At 44.3% G+C, this 18,848-nt stretch overlaps 1 pseudogene; it reads right to left on the bottom strand.

Moving 5' to 3' along the window:
- Window positions 1–1,820: 1,820 nt before the first annotated feature.
- LOC118664135 lies at window positions 1,821–11,377 on the bottom strand (annotated as a pseudogene).
- Between the last annotated feature and the right edge of the window lie 7,471 nt (window positions 11,378–18,848).

An 18,848-nucleotide genomic window follows, 5' to 3' on the forward strand; every position in this document is an offset into this window, starting at 1 on the left:
TGGCAGTTCCTGGTGATAAGAGTTTGTGTGCAGATGCTAATTGTACGACAGGTTTGTCACCACTAAGTTTTATGCTTTACGCCATACCAGATATGATGTAGAAACTTGTTCATTCTTTTATCCATTCACTTAAATGACAGGCACTGTCTTGGGTGCAAGGTGTAGGACAGTGAGGGAAACACATTTAACGCTACCTCATTAAATTTTGTCTAGGAAGAGCAGACATCAAACAAAGGGAACACAAATAAATATATAATTATAAAGGTGTTATTAAAGAAATGACAGAGCTGCAAGGGAGAATAATGTGGGGGAGAAAACCACCAGCTAAAGTTTGGTCATAGGCTGGTCTAGTATCAGAACAAAAATCTATTAAGAAACTGAAACAAAACAAGTTACCCAATGTGAAACCAAGGACTATTGACAAACTTGAACTTGCACATCAGTGGTGAATTGGGGAGGATTCTCAGAAAGAGGTGCAGTGGCTGTATTAGTGATTCCTGCCTTTGGTTAGTTTTGGTTCAGGCAATTGGGAGAAGCATGACTGCACCTGCTGGAAGGGATCCAGTAACTGTAGCTTTGGGGAGATGGAGGGATGCTGAGCTGTGCACAGGCTGGGACTCATCAGTAAATAGCCTCACGAGGTGGTCATGAGACAGAAAAGAAAAGAAATACAGCCCGAGGGAGCTTGGGAGCAGAGTTCTGTGGAGCCTCCAGATAATGTCTCCAGATCCTATGCAGAGACCCTGCTAAGCCATGTCCAGACGCTGGTCTCGCAGAAACTGAAGTAATAAATGTGTGTTTGAATCCACTAAGTTTGTGGTATTTTAAATCTGCAATACATGTCTCCTACAGTGAATTATGTGGAGTCACAGACATATAACATTTAACCAGATAACTCAGATCAAAATCTAATTCTGGTAAAGAAAGTCTGAAGGCAGAAATGCCTTTTTTTTTTTTTTTTTTTTTTGAGCTTATCATCTAGCAATCATACCCTGGACATAGAGAAACATATCACTCTGTCTAGGTGAGCTCTGAGGCAAATTTTTAAAGTAGAACATTGATGCCTTGCTTGATTTGGGGTATCTTTCTCTTTCCGTATTTTATTCCCCGCCTTCTCTAGGCATCAAGTAACACTATTGCACTATATTTGCAGCCATTAATGAAATTCTGAGTGATAATCTGCCTGATGTGTTTGAGTTATAAATGCCCCTTTCTTGCTATTGACAAGTATTAGGGGTTTTGTGTTAAATATGCTTATGAGACAGAGAAATGATAGAGTCAGAGCAAAACACACATATACACACCGAGGGAGATAGAGAAAAGAGAGAGAGAGACAGAGTGACTGACAGAGAGAGAAAGGAGAGACCTAGAATAAACACACGGTAATGGTGGCATTGAGCACAGGCTTGGGCAAGAATGTGTGAACCGCATTTGAAATGCAGGGAGAGGATCCAGACATGCACAGACCTAAGAAGGAGAAGTCTGTGGAATGATAAGAGGGGCAAAGTGAGTGGAGAAGGAAAAGATTAAGATGCGAGAAGGCAGGACTACATTAGGAAGCTACACTAGGCCCGGCCATCTAGGAAGCAACCTAGAGATCAGGGAAGAAAGAGTAGAGTGAAGAGCAGTTTCATCCTAAATCCCGGGGTGAACAAAAACCTGGTGGTAAGCTCTGTATGCCTCAAAGACCAGGATCAGAGAGAGTTCAAGCTGGTCCACCTAAGACACAAGTCCTGACTGCGTGGAGACAGAGGTGCCTGCATGAAGGAGGTTCCTGGAGATTGGATGTACCTCCTCAACTCCTCCATTCTTTGATTAATTCACTCATTTAACAAATATTCAGCGAGGTCTACTGTGTAGTAGGCACCATATTGGGGACTCATGTCTGTAATATAGAACTTTATAGACATGGCTCCACCTTTCCAGAGCTTATAGTCTCCAGAGGAAGACCGTCTATGTGACATGATACCAAGTGCAATGGGCATAATGGGAGAAGCACGTAGAGCTGTGGGATCCTGTAGAAAGGTATCCATCCCAATATCCAATACTGACAGGTCATGGGTAGCCACCAAGAGGAGGAACCATCTGAGTGGAAAATCAAAGAGCAAAACTTTAGGAGTAAGGGGGAGGGAGGTGGTCCAGGTAGAGAGAAGGGAGTGTGAAAGGATTTTAGAGCTTGTGGTCTAAACCAGTGCTTTTCAATCCATCTGTAGTGGAACCAGTTACTTAAACTTTCAATGAATTATGGACCAATACTTTTGTTAAACACAATAAAAAAGAATTACTAGGAAAATAAAATGACAAAGATTTTTTAAAAATATATTTTATTGATTTTTTTACAGAGTGGAAGGGAGAGGGATAGAGAGTTAGAAACATCGATGAGAGAGAAGCATCAATCAGCTGCCTCCTGCACATCCCCTAACTGGGGATGTACCCGCAACCAAGGTACATGCCCTTGACCGGAATCGAACCTGGGACCCTTCAGTCCGCAGGCTGATGCTCTATCCACTGAGCCAAACCGGTTAGGGCATGACAAAGATTTTTAAGAGTGCCCAATATTTAAATTATTAGATTCAATAGACATAAATCACTCAGCCAAATTGCTAGAAAATCTTCTAAGCACTTGTTCTCCATTTTTGTAATTATCTCATTATGGAATAATAACTGTCTGTGGGCCAGAAAAGATGACACTTTGAGTAGCACTGCCCTGTAGTAGACAAGTAAAGGTATGCATTACAGAGAGGGGGTAACCAGGGCACTCCACCACCAGAAGTACTTTCTGGGTAGAGCGGCATTCAGATTACTGGATGGTCTAAAATTTGATTATGCACCTAAGTAAATTGTAACAATTAAATCCTCAGAACCCCTAATTGTTAACACCAGGACTAGTATGATAGAGGCAGTAGGATCCCAGCAACTGAAACAGAAAAAAAATGGGAAAATGTTGGGCAAGGAGATGAAGAAAACTTTATTTTATCCCCTTTTCAAAGTAATTTTATTATTTGTTGCCAATATTCTTACAATAAACCCTATTTAGTTCATCTTGATTAAAAACATAAGGAGAAAAGCAAACAAACCACCAAAGCTCTCCCTGACAACTTCTCTCTTTTGCTTTCCAGCTACCTCTTTGTACTCAGCTCAGGAGCTACTTGTCTGAGATGTATTGCATATCATGCTGAAGTGTTCCCCAAGTACATCAAATTTATCTCATATCAGGCTGCAATTTCTTTGAATTGCTTACCCCTTTAACTTACTCAAGGGCACATTAATTGGCATGAAGTGGGTACTCAATAAATGATTGTTGCATGAATGAATAAATGGATCCCTAAGCCTAGGAAGGAAGTAACATTTGACCTTAGATTAAGGAATGAGTGGGAGTTGTAAGGCCACAAATTTGGAAAGGAAGGGGGTTCCAAGTTCAGGGAACCACATGAGCAATGGCATGGAGTTGTTAGATGACCTGCTATGTTTGGGGACTCCCAAGATGCTTGGTAAGAGTCAAGAACAGTAGGCATTTTGATTTACATTTTGGAAAGAAAATCAAGAAGCCTTCAACTTGTCAATTTATCATTAAAGCCCAAGCTTACCTTATGTATTCAATGACTCATTCACCACATTTATTAATTTCTACATTCAATAATTATTCAGTCACAGCATTAAATTAATTTTGAAGCAGACAGGATGTGAATGAAAAAACAATGTATTCAGTCAGCTGAGAAACTCACTGACCTACCCTCTGCTGCCTACATACTACATTTCTCTAAAACCTCAGTAGACAAACATTATTTCAGTAAGTGTGCCGGGGGGGGGGGGGGGGGGGGGGGTTGGGGGGGGCGGGGAATGACCTAGTCTCCCAAAGATTTAATCAATTGAGATTTCTGGTTACTTATTGCTACATAACAACAGCAATAAAAACACTCCAAAACTTAGTGGCTTAAAATGATAATCCCTCCTGGCTCTGTGGTTGACTATTTACAGCTGTGCCGTTCCTGCTCAGGCTCTCATGTGGTTGTAGTCAGATGGTTGCTGGGGCTGGAGTCATTCCAGGCTCCTTCACTCATACATCTGGCGCCTGGCTGGAATGGTGGAAATATCCTGATGCCCTTCACGCAGCCTTTCTGTCTGGTTTGGCCTTTTTCACAGCATGTGGCCTCAGCAAAGATAGATTTTGTACATGGCAGTTCAGGGCTCCAAAAGCAAATGTAAGACATAATGTAAAGGCTGCCAAGAAACTGTCATTTTTGCCTCATTCAAATAATCAAAGCAGTCATAGAATCCACCCAGATTCAAGAGGATAGGACATAGACATAATTTCTCAAAGGCCAAGGGGGTAGAGGGTGTAGGTGGGGGAGATATAAAAGACTCGAGGCCGTTCTTTTACCTGCCACAGAGATTCTTGGGATTCATACAAACTTGATCCCTGCACGGTCAGTAGGGAACACAGTTCTTTGGGAAGAGTCTTCCCTGGAACACGGACATGGCAGTGATAGGTGAGTTAACATCCAGAAGCTGATTTGTAAGTGATTATACCAATGAAGCTTTCCGCAAACATTAATGAGGTGGAGTCGCATTGTCATTAGCTAAACCAAAAGTTTGGTTATGTAAGGTCCATGACGTTAGGGCACAATTTACCTCTCTTAGAACCACGCCCTTTTAGCAGTTGTTCTGAGATTCACACTTTTATCTCGTGGTGACAATGATGATGCAGAAACACCTGATCACATGGCATGCAGGTGTTATCAGTCAGATGTCAGGCAGTCAGGATGATGGATAACAGGTGGATGAATGTCCGGAAGATGGGTACCAGGAGGTCTGGTCAGTCCCGGTGGTCTGGATAATGCATGTCAGGTGGCCTGAATACATGCGTCCTTCAGGGGATAAATAGAGGGTTACCTGGAGATCCAGATGTACATCCAGACTTTGACACAGGACTGGAAAATTCAAAATAATTTAAGTTCCAGCTAGTTAGACTAAGAATAGTCTTTTTCTCATGCCTCAACCTTCATGGTGTTAATAAATTTAGCAGCTGGTTAAAATGACTGCATTTTATATATCCCCTATCATCATTTTATATACTCCCCCACTTTTTTCAAACTTCATCACAGCAAACGTAATTTGCACAACAACCAGGTCTGGTGGAGCAATAAATATTCTTACTGTTGTTATTACTGTGCTTAAGTTCTTTACTAAACATGAACTATACCAAGTGTGATTTAAACCAGTTATAAGGAGAACAGAGCAGGTAATAATAAGAAAAGCAGATCATTTCAATAGCAGGTCGGCAATTTCATTGACAAGAGTAAGGAGACTGAATGCAGCTTTGGGGATGGGTGGAGGGTATTTTAAGGAAAGGAAATCAAAGGTGGTTTCTGGAGGGAGGTCACCAACTGCATTCAAGTGATGGTTTCACCACTTGCTAGTCCTACGCCTTGGGAAGTCAGTTCACCTCTGAGATGGTCAAACGAGATAATGTGGGTTCTGTGGGAACCCACATGAGCCTGGGCTCTCATTGTGTGGCCAGAGGACAACCTCAGAGCTATTGCTGAAGTGGTGGGTGTGTCAAGGTTATTCAAAGGGCAATGAAACAACATGAAGGGGGAGATCAATTTTCAGTGGAAATCCACTCTTCCTGCCAAGAGAGCTTCCTCCCCTGAAGACTTAGGATTCAGAAAAGTGCTGATCCCACGGACGAACTTAAAACTTGGCCCAGGAGAACAGACACACTGTGATGAGAGACCTAGAAATTGCTAGGTGTTAGAAAGAAGATCAAGACATCCTGCTGTGGGTAATAAGGACTTTGAATGAAAAAAAGACATGTTGATGCAGACCAGCTGGTGTGAGATGTGGACGATATCATGAAGATATCATATATATCATGATATCATTAATATAGTTCACAAACTGGCTCTTATGATTATCAAATCCTAGTCCCACCTCACTATATTATAACATGCAGGCCAATTCAAATATCCTTGGTTTTCATTCTAGGGTAACAAAAAACTCTGCCAGGCTAGACTCTGAAATTGGGATAAAAAGGAAGGGTTTTGCCAAATCTACAGCAGCATACAGGTCCCATTGGCCTTTGCACTTACTGTATGGTGTTAACTCTATCAAATCTGTTGGAACCATTTGAGTGACTGCCTCATTTGATCTGTGATCGCCTCTGATAAACTTCCATGAGCTATCTGCCTGAAACGCTGGCTACACTAGATCATTAAAAGGGCATTTGGTGGAAATCAGAAGTCGTGCCTCAACCATTTCTTTTATTACCAACAGTGGTCTTTTGTTGTTCTCCGAAACAGGACTAGCAACAGGATGTGCAGTGCCCAGTGCAAAGTGCAAATGCGGGTCCTTGTTCCAGAGCAGAGTTCAGCTCCTTTCTCAGGCAGTCAAGTCTCTCTCTCGTCCTGTCATGATGTTTTGTTTGTTCACTGTGTACGCCCTTTTCTACTCCTAAATACTTCAGGATATATTTCCTGGAACACAGAGTTTCTCTTGCCTGTCCACAAAACAATGACCAAATTAGGAAATCAACATTGATAAAATGCTATGACTTATTCTAAAGATCTGATTCAAATTTTACCAATTGTTCCAATAATACCCTTTATTTTATTTTAACCAAAATAAAAAGCAGTTCACCTATTTTTCACACCCTTCACTCATCACCTCTGACAATTACCAATCTGTTCTCTGTATCTATGAGCTTGGTTTTTGGTTTTTGGTTTTTGGTTGTTTTTAGATTCCACATATAAGAGACATCAGATGGTCTTTGCTTTTTTCTGTCTGATTTACTTCACTTAGCATAGTACCCCAAGGTTTTTTAATTTACTATTTAATGTCACACTCCATTGAGCTTAGGGATAGTTGTGAGGCAAGTTCAGACTCTTCCTGGGGCACCTTTCTGGCAATCTGGGGGTGCAAGTGCACGCTAGGCCCAGGAGCTGCTGGCTCCCCTTCTCACCATGCCTGGCAAAGGACAGAAACTTTGAGCCAGCAGTTTCCCATGGGTGGCTGCTCATAGTGGACAGGCAACACCCAAGGGTATTGCAACTTCTGCACCAGAATGTGCATGTCACTGGGAGTGGGCAAGAGGCTTGCACCCACCAAATTGCTTGCTAAAAGCACAGTATTGCAATGCCCCCAACCTGTGAAGCAGATGATTCAGCTTGTTGGTTTATTATGAGGAAAATATTTGGTTTTCTCAGCTTTATCTCATTGCACAGCAATAATTTCCTCATACTCATTTCCTTTGGTAAGTTCAAATCCTCTTAAAATGATCTTACTCTGTCCCATGAATCATAGTCACAATTGTTTTTCTTTCTAAGAAATAAAACTGAGAATTTGAAGGTCTCAGTTTTCTCATTTCCAATGTAAGAGGGTTTAAATAGGTACTTTTAAGATATTTTTAACTTTAAGAAGAATCATCACTCAAGAAAAACTATGTAACAAACATTGAAGTACATGTATATAATATACATTATTTTGTTTAATTCTTGTAAAAACCATTATAGGGTGATAGTATTGTTATTACTAGGGGCCCAGTGCACGAATTCGGGCACCTTGAAAGGAACTGTGGGCTGCGAGGCTGTAGTAGGCACAGGGGCAGGTCTCGGCCCATCCTCCACGCCCCTGCCTGGGCCCTCCTGCCGCGGCCTCCGGTCCCTGTCTGCCTGCAGCCCCGCTCCCACTGCTGCTCCCACACACTGACGGCACTGGCCCTGCTCGTACCCACTGAAGGCGCAAAGCAATTAGGGCTGGCGCCATCAGTGGATGCGAGCAGCAGCTCTGCCCCGATAGCCCCTCAGGAGCAGGGGTAGGTGAAGAAGCCCTCAGGGAAGATCAGGGCCATCAGCCACCACTCGCACCCGCCGATGGTGCCAAGTGATCAGGACTGGTGCTGGGCACTGGCAGTGGGTGCGAGTGGTCCTGGCACCGGCAGCAGGCGCAGGAACTAAGAATTTTCAGTAACCACCAGAGGCTCAACCCAAAGACAGCAACCAGCACCCTGCCTTGGTCTGGCACCCCCACTCACCTGCTCCACCATCCCACCGCAGCCGATGCCCACCATGTTCTGCACACACCCCCTGGAGGTCGGTGCACATCATAGCAACCAGTTTCCCGTTGTTCCGGTTGTTCCGCTGTTCGGTCTATTTGCATATTAACCTTTTATTATATAAGATTCCAATCTTCCTAGTGAAGGGACTGAACTGAGTCTATACACCTAATAAGGAGTAGCTCAGATTTCAAATCTCTATCTGCTTCATACCAAAATCTTAACTGAAGTATTGCCTCTGATTCAACATCCCATGAGCCTATTATAATGAAACTAGAGGCCCGGTGCACAAAAATTTGTGCACTCAGGGGGGAGGGGGAGTCCCTCAGCCCGGCCTGTGCCCTCTCGCAGTCTGGGACCTCTCGGGAGATAACGACCTGCTGGCTTGGGCCTGCTCCCGGGTGGCAGAGGGCAGGCCCAATCCCTAGATGCAGCCCCTGGTCGGGCTCAGAGCAGGGCCAATTGGGGAGTTGGGGTGCCGCCCCCTGTCATGCACAGAGCAGGGAGATTGGGAGGTTGTGATGCCACCCTCAGTCACAATCAGGGTAGGGCCGATTGGGGGGTTGGGGCACCGTCCCCGTCACACTCAAGGCAGGGTCGATGGAAAGGTTGCAGTGCCACCCCCTGTCATGCACAGAGCAGGGCCCATCAGGGGGTTGGGGCACTGCCCCCTGTCACTCACAGAGCAGGGCCCATCAGGGGGGTTGGGGCTCTGTACCCTGTCACTCACAGAGCAGGGCCCATCAGGGGGGTTGGGGCTCTGTACCCTGTCATGCACAGAGCAAGGCCCATCAGGGGGTTGGGGCACTGCCACTCTCACACTCAGGGCAGGGCCGATGAGGAGGTTATGGCTCTACCCCGTCACACACAGAGCAGGGCCTGTGGGGGGGTGGGGTTGGGGAGCTCTCCCCTATCAGGCACAGAGCAGGGAGGATCAGGGGGTTGGGGTGCCTTCCCCTGTCACGAACAGAGCAGGGTGGATAGGGAGGTTGTGGCCCCGCCCCCTGTCACACACAGAGCCACAGGGCGATCAGGGGGTTTGGGCGCTGCCCCCTGTCACGCTGATCCCGGTGCCGGGAGGCATATTACCCTTTTACTATATAGAATAGAGGCCTGGTGCATGGGTGGGGGCTGGCTGGTTTGCCCTGAAGGGTGTCCTGGATCAGGGTGGGGGTCCCCACTGGGGTGCCTGGCCAGCCTGGGTGAGGGGATGATGGCTGTTTGCAGCTGGTCACACACCCTTCAGGGTAGGGGTCCCCACTGGGGTGCCTGGCCAGCCTGGGTGAGGGGCTGAGGGCTGTTTTCAAGCTGGGGTGACTGAAGCTCCCAACCACTCCTTTTTTTCTTTTTTTTTCTTTTATTCTGGGCCAGCTTTAGCTCTGAGGCTTGGCTCCAGCTCTTAGGTTTCTGGCCTTTGCTTACAATGTTGCCATCCTGCTAGCTGAAGCCCTGTGGTATTTGTTACAGAGTTTCTTAAACTGCAGGCTCAGAGGCCTGCAGCCGCAGGCGGGGATTGTTGGAGTCCTCCGTCACTGAGGCAAGCAAGCCTCATGTTAGTTTCAAGCTGCCTGGCTGCCGGCCGCCATATTGGCTGACAGTTAATTTGCATATCTCGCTGATTAGCCAATGAAAAGGGTAGCGGTCGTACGCCAATTACCATGTTTCTCTTTTATTAGTGTAGATTATTCAGCATTTGCAATGAAACAACTTGGAATATCGATTGCTTGGGAGTTGTTTTCATGCTGTCTTATATTACTAGTAACTTGGTTTATATGCCTTCCTTTAGAGCAAGAAGATATTAACCATGAACCAAGAGAATGCATTACATTTCCCTGAGTATCTTTCTTTACCCTGTATTACCATATAACACCTGATCCCAGGGAAAGTTTTGAATATCTGGGAAATAATAATTGCTGTTGTATTAGTGCAATATTCAAAACACATGTCTATAATAGCATATTTATAAAAACCTGGTAGTCTAAAATTGTTACTTCTTTTTAACAATTGAGCATGATATAGGTTAAGAAACATCGCCATGTTTACAGAGTTTATAAGTGTTGGAGCTAGACGTCAAAGCCAGGCTCTTTGACTCCAATTCTGTGCTTTTTCAAACACTCTGCGGGGACAGTGTGAATTAATAGAAAAAGTATCTATATTGGTCTCTGCCCCAGTTCCTGTCAGAGAGCTCCTGAAATCCTTGAAATTTCCTGGGTAGTAGAGGTGTCTTTTGTTCTAACGAGGTGATATTTTTTAAGCACTTGTCTCCTTTATTGAACAACTGCAGGGGCCCCGGGCACTGGCCAGGCAGCAGGAGGAAGGGCAGGCAGGCAGGCAGGGGGTGGGCACATCAAGATGGCCCTCGCACTTCCAGTTCTTGAAGAATCGCTAGCAGATGAGACTCTCACGGCCCTGGTGCAGAATCTCCACCTGAGTGTTTGGCCGGAGACCAAGTCCTCGGCCACTTGGAGGGCCGCCTGCTGCTCCTTCTCATTAGCTTTCTGCCCCTTCCAGATGTAGATCTTGCCACAGAGCCCAGCACCAAGCAGTCATCAGGTATCAGCAACTCATGGCAAAGGTGCTGGAGTCAGCCGCCTGGGTCAGGTTCATCTGTCCTGTGGCATCAGAGACCTTCTACAGAGCCGCAGCGTGGGCATTAGTCTGGCCAGGGGTGAGGCCTGGGGCCCAGGCCCTGGGTCATCTCGGCAGGCACCTCCCCATTAGTGACGCTCTCCATCTGGGCCTTGCCCTGCTGCTCACGGGCCCTGACGGCCAAGGCCAGGTCGCGAGCCTTGTTGCGCTCCAGGATGTTGGTTGTTCCGCCAACCAGGCGAAGATGTCCCGGCCCAGGTCCAGGATGAAGCTGCCCCCCGCCGTTGAAGCTGTCCCAGCTCAGTGGCGCGGATATGCTTCTTCCCCTTCACCTGGTAGAGTTTCCTGATGGCAGCTGGGGTGGCCTCTGCGGAGACTTTGTGAAATGCTGACTCCACTCCGTCTTCCTGGTACTTGAGGCCCCTCGGGAAATAGCTCATGAGGAGGTCGGACTCATTGCCCTGCACCTCTCGGTGCTGCACAGGCCGCTCCCCGAGCTGGTGACAAGGAGCACAGTGTGCACAGCCCAGGCTCCCTGTGCATCCCAGGAGGACCGCTGGCCTGGCCACAGGTACAGGTGGGAGAATTCCGTGCCTTTGAACAGCACTAGGTAGGAGGTCCCCGGGAAGAAAATGGCACTGGCTTCATCTTCTCCACTAGCCCTAAGAATGAACAGGCGGGGTCCTGCACTGATGTCCAGAATGGAGACTGGCTCTGGGGGATGGGTGTATACATGCTGTTTCCAGATCTTTCTGCAGCTCTGCTTCTACTTCTACTTCCCAGGCTCTGCTTCCTCCATTGTACTATTGAGGTGATTCTTAAAAAGTGTATCTTTATTGTTGAAAGTCTTACAGATGTCCCCTTGATTTTTGATAAGCTCTTGCCTGGGGGCTGATCACCAGAAAGACCAAGCTATGATTAGAAAACCTGGAGTTTCCAGCCCCACCCCATTCTCCAGAGAGGGAAGGGCTAGAGCTGGAATTAATAACTGAACATGGCTATGTGATGAGGCCTCCAAAAACCCTGAAAGTATTGGGTTGGAAGAGCTTCCGGGTTGATGAATGTATCCACACACCAGGAGGATGAGGTACCCCAATTCCACAGGGACAGAAGCTCCTGAGCTCATGACCTTCCTAGACATCTCCCTGTGTATCTCTACATCTAGTCATTCATCTGTATTATCATGTCCTTTAGTACAAAACAAACTTGTAAATGGAAGTAAGGGTTTCCCTGAGTCTGTGAGCTGTTCTAGAAATGATTGAATTCAAGGGGGTGTCATGGGACCTCCAATTTGTAGTAAAACTCGAACAGAAGTGGTGGGTAACTTGGAGACCCACTACTTGTGACTGGCATTTGGAGTGGGGGTTGGCCTAATGGAGATGAGCCCTCACCCAGTGAAATCTGATGCTGTCTCTAGGTAGGTGGTGTCAGAACTGGGGTAAATTGTAGGGTACCCAGCTGGTGTCACAGAGAATTGCTTGTTGTGGGGAAAACACCCACACATCTGATGTCAGAGTGTTGTCAGTGTGGCAGTAATGTGAGAGTAAAAGAGAAACACAGAGCCCTAGCTGGTTTGGCTCAGTGGATAGAGCATTGGCCTGCAGACTGAAAGGTCCTCAGTTTGATTCCAGTTAAGGGCACATGCCCGGGTTATGGGCTTGATCCCCAAAAGAAGGCATGCTGGAGGCAGGCGATCAATGATCATCTCTCATCATTGATGTTTCTATCTCTCTCTCCTTCTCTGAAATCACTAATATATATATACACACACTAGAGGCCCAATGCACAAAATTCATGCAAGGGGCTCGGCCCCTGCAGCCGTGGTGGCTTGCCTCGGCCCTCTAAGCCACGGCTTCATGTTATGCTTTTATAATATATATATATATATATATATAGAGAGAGAGAGAGAGAGAGAGAGAGAGAGAGAGAGAGAGAGGGAGAGAGAGAGGGAGGGAGAGAGAGAAGCACAGGGAGAGCATAAGGTTTCTAAACAGATAGTATGAAAGAACCACCTTCCTCTTCACACATGCACAACTCTCCTCAGATCCAAAGTCCTTACTGGATACCTCAAATGGCACTGTGTCAAGCAACTAAATTTGTGGCAATTTGTTATGCAGCAATAGCTAATTAGTACACAGAGGGGAAAGTCCCTGGAAAGCACTGACTTGTATATTGAATATTTCTTTTTCTGTTCTTTCTCATAAAAAAATTTTTTTTGGTGATGTGTGCCCACCTTAAAACTATTTCCTCCATTAAAATTGTGGTGATTTGTGGCTTCCTAGGAATGAATTGCCCTATAGAGTATGAAAATCACACTCAAAGTTTCTGCAGAATTTTAAGGACCATAGTACTGTACCCTTGTTTCCCATATGATGGAATCTTCACAAATATGCTTTATTAAATCAGTGAGAGAGTCTATGTTTATTCCATCTGTTTATACAAAAATTCAAAGGCTCTAATAACCAACATGAGCTTGTCTATTTATTTGATAGCACCTAGATAATTATAATTTCACTAAGAGAGCACCGTGACTCCTTGGGTTTAAATATTTTGGCACTTATATTGACTTGGTCTTTCCCCCAGTTATTTCAAACCATTCCAACTGCAGCAATCAGCAGTGATGCTGTTTGAGTAAAGCCTTCAGTGGTGTAAAAACTCATTGCCAAGCATTGAATAATCCCTGGGTTCCCTTACTGAATGAGTCTTTATTAACCCTAACTGTGGTTTCCTAAGTTTCCCAGAGGTCTCTCTTCCTATTGCCATGGCCGCTGAGTGAGGTTGGTGATCCCTGGCTGGAAGCAGCAGGAGAGCTGGGTGACTGTCCCTCCACTCCCAGAGAGCGCGCTCCCTAGTGAGCTGGGAGCTCTGCCTCCCCCTGCCTGGGAAAGCATGGCCTGTATTCTGCCTGTCAGAGAAAATACCGCCTTTCCCGCTGTCCCTGGTCTCTGCGGGCATCAGGGGTCCTGTGTTTGTTCCTGAGAAGTTATTCACTTCCCCTTTTCTGCTTGTATGCATGTGATACCCCATCGAGACAGGGAAGTTGTGGTTAAACATTAAGTTGACAAAACAGGGACAAATGAACTGTTACTCGTCATATGTTGCAAGTCCACCCGAGCATTCCTGTTATGCACCAGGTAACATCAGGGAATTCTGTGAAATCAAATGGACTTGGAAGGAAAGGGGAGAGACACCTGCCAAAGAGGAGGGAGAGGAAGAGGAAGAATCCTGCAGGGATGTCCCGATACCTTGCCTGTCTAGGTCATGCTCTCAGGAAGGAGGTTAGTTTGCTGAGTAGGGAGAAGAAGCTGTCAGGCTAGGGCAGTTTTTCCAAAGGGTGGAGAGCAAACCACTGGAGACACTGAGATGCTTCTATGGAGCACAGGGATAACATTGAATATGAAATCGAACTACTAATCATGTTCCCACGAATAACGTTGCTTAGAATTAGGTTATGTTTTTATTTTTTTTAATACATTTTATTAATTTTTTACAGAGAGGAAGGGAGAGGGATAGAGAGTTAGAAACATCGATGAGAGAGAAACATTGATCAGCTGCCTCCTACACAACCCCCACTGGGGATGTGCCCACAACCCAAGTACATGCCCTTGACCGGAATCGAACCTGGGACCTTTCAGTCCGAAGGCCAACGCTCCCAGGGGTGGGCAAACTTTTTGACTCGAGGGCCACAATGCGTTCTTAAACTGGACCGGAGGGCCGGAACAAAAGCATGGATGGACTGTTTGTGTGAACTAATATAAATTCAAAGTAAACATCATTACATAAAAGGGTACGGTCTTTTTTTTTTTTTAGTTTTATTCATTTCAAACGGGCCGGATCCGGCCCGCGGGCTGTAGTTTGCCCACAGCTGCTATCCACTGAGCCAAACCGGTTAGGGCTAGGTTATGTTTTTTAAAGGATTACTTTTTTTTTTTTTTAAGGGAAAGCAAAGAAGAACAAGGAGGGGTACAATATCTGACAAAATCCAAGAGGAAAAATGAAGATTAGTGAAGGTCAGGAAACACAAGGTGCAGGGGACAGAATTATAAAGGGGAAGGGGCTGCTAGGGTGAGGCTGGAACAGAATGCAGCTATGGCAGTCCTTGGGATCCACAGACATCAGCTATCTTTAGTCATCAGGTGATGAGATGGTGTTTTGACTCCTGGTGGGTTGGTCTGACCATGCTTATCGGTTCTGCTTGCTGGATTCACAGATGAGTCACCTCTTTAATCACTTCACACAGGCCTTGAAAAAGAAACTTTAGAAAAACTTAATCCCTTATTCACATATAAGAAACTTAACCTCCTATTCACATAAGTATTTGTGTTCTAAGATTTAAAATAATATGATTATTGTTCAGATTAATTCAGGTGCTCTATCTATCAGATATAAGTCTCCCGCCCCCTTTCCCCCTACTCTCACACCATCCTCCAGGCTTCCCTACCAAGACACCAGACCTTTGATGAAACTGGTACATCTTGGATATCCCAGCTCTCCCCCATCGGACTATAAGCCATAGAAGAGACTCCAAAAAAGACCAGCCAAACTGCCCAGCTGAGACCCCATCAGCCATAGAATCATGACAGATGATTGAGTAATTGTATTGTGTTAAGACACTAAGTTTTGCAGTGGTTTGCTACACAGCAATAGATCACTGAAATATTTGTCCTCAAGAAGCTAAATATATAAACAAACAAACAAACAAAAAATGTCCCACGAGGAAAAGGGCTAAACAAAATCTGTACCACAACTAGACTCTGTGCAGACCTTTCCCCCATTTCCAGAAAAATTTTCTTCCCAGGTGAGAAAGGACTGGCTGGTGGTGTAGAGACTCCTCCAACTCTTCTGTCTCACAGTCACTATAAAGCTCCCTTCATTTAGCATTATAACACAAAGTTACAGACTCAGTTCCCCAACTTCTGCTTTTATATATTTCCTTTCTAAAATCATCTCACATTTGAACTGCAGACCAGGTGGCTTCATGCAAACCTGGGCTCCTCTGTGATGGAGAAAGGCCATGGAGGCTATAAAAACAAAGTATGTCCAGGAGCTGGGAACCCACTGGAAATCCTTAGGCACCTGTAAAAGCAAGCCAGCTGTAGAGCCGGTTCTCTGTTCTGTGAGGCTGGAGAGTCTCTATACCACCAGCCAGTCCTTTCTCACTTGGGAAGAAAGTGCACACAGAATCCAGAGCACTTTAGTGGGACCAAGGAGTAAAGTCCATGGAGTGCTCTGTATGTTATACATTATAGACATTCTTTTGTTGCTGTTAATCCTCACCAGAGGATATTTCCCCATTGGTTTTTAGAAAGAGTGAAGGGAGCGAGCGGGAGAGACAGAGAGAGAAACATCAGTGTGAGAGATTGGTTACCTCCCGCACATGCCCCCGACCAAGGCCTAGGATCGAGTCTTCAACCCAGGCATGAATCAAACCCAGGACCCTCAGTCCCAGGGCCAATGCTCTAACCACCACACCAGCTCCTAAAGAATTCTTCCTTTTTTTCCTCCCAGCTCAGATATCAGAAAAGTACAGACATAGCAACGGCCCTCAGAAATACTCAGCGCCCCAGACAGTTTCTGAGTGGTCCTTGAGGGGAGGGGCCGCTGAGGAGGAAGAGAAGTGAGAGTAGTTGGGTATAGACTTTGTCACCAAGCACCATGCCCTGAGCTGCTTTCATTCTATCCCAGCCCCTAGAGTAACAGAGACAACAAGCCCAGACCCAGGCTACACCCCATCTAAAGAGGCCGGGGAAACCGACAGTCCCATGGAAATATGAGATCACAGGGGAAAGATGTATTTGTAATACATATATCTGACAAACATTTTTTACCCAGGGTATATTAAAAGGTCCTACAGATGTCCTTTTAAAATGATAAATATCCAATTAAAAATGCATAAAAGTCTTAATCAAATCAGACTTTTCACAAAAAAAAAGACATATAGTCAATAAAAAGTACTTAACATCACTAGTTATAAGAAAATACAATTCTTATAAGGTACTACCTACAAAACCACTCAAATAATTAATATTAACAAGCCTGAAAGCACTAATAGGAATAAGAGAAGGGTGCCTCCTACCACTGATACTTGTTCAGCATAGTCCTGGCAGGCTGGCCAAAAGTTAAGACCAAAAATAAATAAACAAATAAAAACAGGTATAAAAATTAAAAGAAATTTACCCAAATTACCATTATTTGCAGATAATTTGATCATTTACATAGAAAAAAACCCCCAAAGAATCAAAACTCTTCAGACAAGAAAGACAATTGAAGGATTCCATACAATATCATCAAAATCATTTCTATTCCTATATACTCACAACAAAAAGCAGGTAAAAAATAGACAGTAAAATACTAATAGCTGCAGTAAAATCTATGATCGACCTAGGAAATAATCTAGCAGAAAAAGAGAACAAAACCTTAATAAATAAAATCTGAGACTCTATGAAAGATATACAAGAAAAACATAATATCATATTCCTGTATGGAATGATTTAATACTCTAAAGATGACAATTTCCATGAATTAATTCATAAATGTGATGACACTTTAAATCCCAAAAGGAGTATCCAGGAAACCTGAGAAACTGACTTTCAGGCTTATATGAAGAAAAATAATTCACTCAATGCGTTAAGAATTCTGACAAAAAGAGGAAGGACGGAGTCCCACCAGACACAAAGCCATCTTCCACACACCCTGTGGCACCAACAGTGGAGGGCTGGTCAGAACTAGAAGGGAATGTAACTGAATAAGTCCAGAAACATGCCCTTGGTATGCTGGAGGCAGCATCATTAATCAGCAAGAAAATAATGAATTAGCAAGTAATGAGTTGGAGAAAATTGATATACTACATGGAAAGAAATAAAGATGGATTTTATTTACCAACAGGTTTTCTTGATCAATACTCCTTACCATGTATTTCCAGTTCTTCGTCCACTGGACACATGGAGCAAATTACACCTTCTAGCCTACTTGTAGTAGGTTGGAGGCCATGTGACTGGTTCTGGACAGTGAATTGTGCGTGGTGACATGTGGCTCTTCTGGGCTGGAACATTTAATTGCGTGTGCAAAACCCTTCAAATATCTTTTCTCCACTCACCAGAATTCACGATCAAACCCCTCTGGAGGCCTGACAATCTGAGTCACTGCCATGAGCAGAGCCCCTCTATCCAACCATCATTCATGAAGCAGGAGCAAGAAGTAAACTTTTGTTGCTTCAAGAGACATTAAAGGACTCAGGGCTTATAATTACAGAATAATTTAGCCTCTCCTCTCTGATATAAGTCATGCACAAAATTAAACATTGGATGAATTTAAGATCGCAATATGAAAAGTAAAACTATATAAACAATATAATATTTTTGCCTTCTTAAGGTGAGAAAGAATATTGCAAACAACACCAAAAGACATAAACCATAACAGGTAAAGCTGATAGGTGTGACTATATCAAAATTAAAGAATTATGTTAAATGAGGGAGATAAAAAATGAGGACAAAGAAAAACTGAAAGAGATGATATTTGCAACATAGGAAACTAAGCAATGATTAATATATGGTCTATAAAAGGAATTCCTACAATTCAACAAGAAAAAGATAAGAAATTCAGGTGAAGGAAATAAGTTGATAATTAACGGGAAGGGAAACCTGGATAGCAAAGAGAATATGGAGAAATATAAAATCTTACTTTTCAGTTATGGAAAAGACTATGTAAACAAGATACAAATTCATACCTATCAATATGCCAGAAATTGGAAGTTTCCATAATATTAAATGCTGTTAAGAACATAGGAAAAATTAACTCTCACCAACTTCATTCACAGCTGGTGAAAGTTCATTGCTACAAGCATGGTGAGGCAAAATCTAGCGGTACGGTAAAAATGCCTTTTCCCTAACTCCAGTAATTCCACTCCTGGGTATGAATTCTGACCATTGTCCCTCGGAGACCTGTAGTAGGATAACCACTAATGAACGGTTTGTGAGAGCAGGGAACTAGCTGCAGCCTGGGTGGCCCTGGTTTAGAAACTGGTAAGTAGAATGTGAGATATATATATCTCTCTCTGAATGAATGCCATGCAGCCACGAGAAGTAGTACACTAGAATGACTTTAGAGCAACACGAACAAAAAACAAAGTGTTGATCAAACAAGTATGAGGCAGAACGAAATATAAAGTGCAAGACCATTTATAAAAAAAGTAAAATACACACAGAAA

Source organism: Myotis myotis, unplaced genomic scaffold (assembly GCF_014108235.1).
Source record: "Myotis myotis isolate mMyoMyo1 unplaced genomic scaffold, mMyoMyo1.p scaffold_m19_p_10, whole genome shotgun sequence".
Taxonomy (NCBI): domain Eukaryota; kingdom Metazoa; phylum Chordata; class Mammalia; order Chiroptera; family Vespertilionidae; genus Myotis; species Myotis myotis.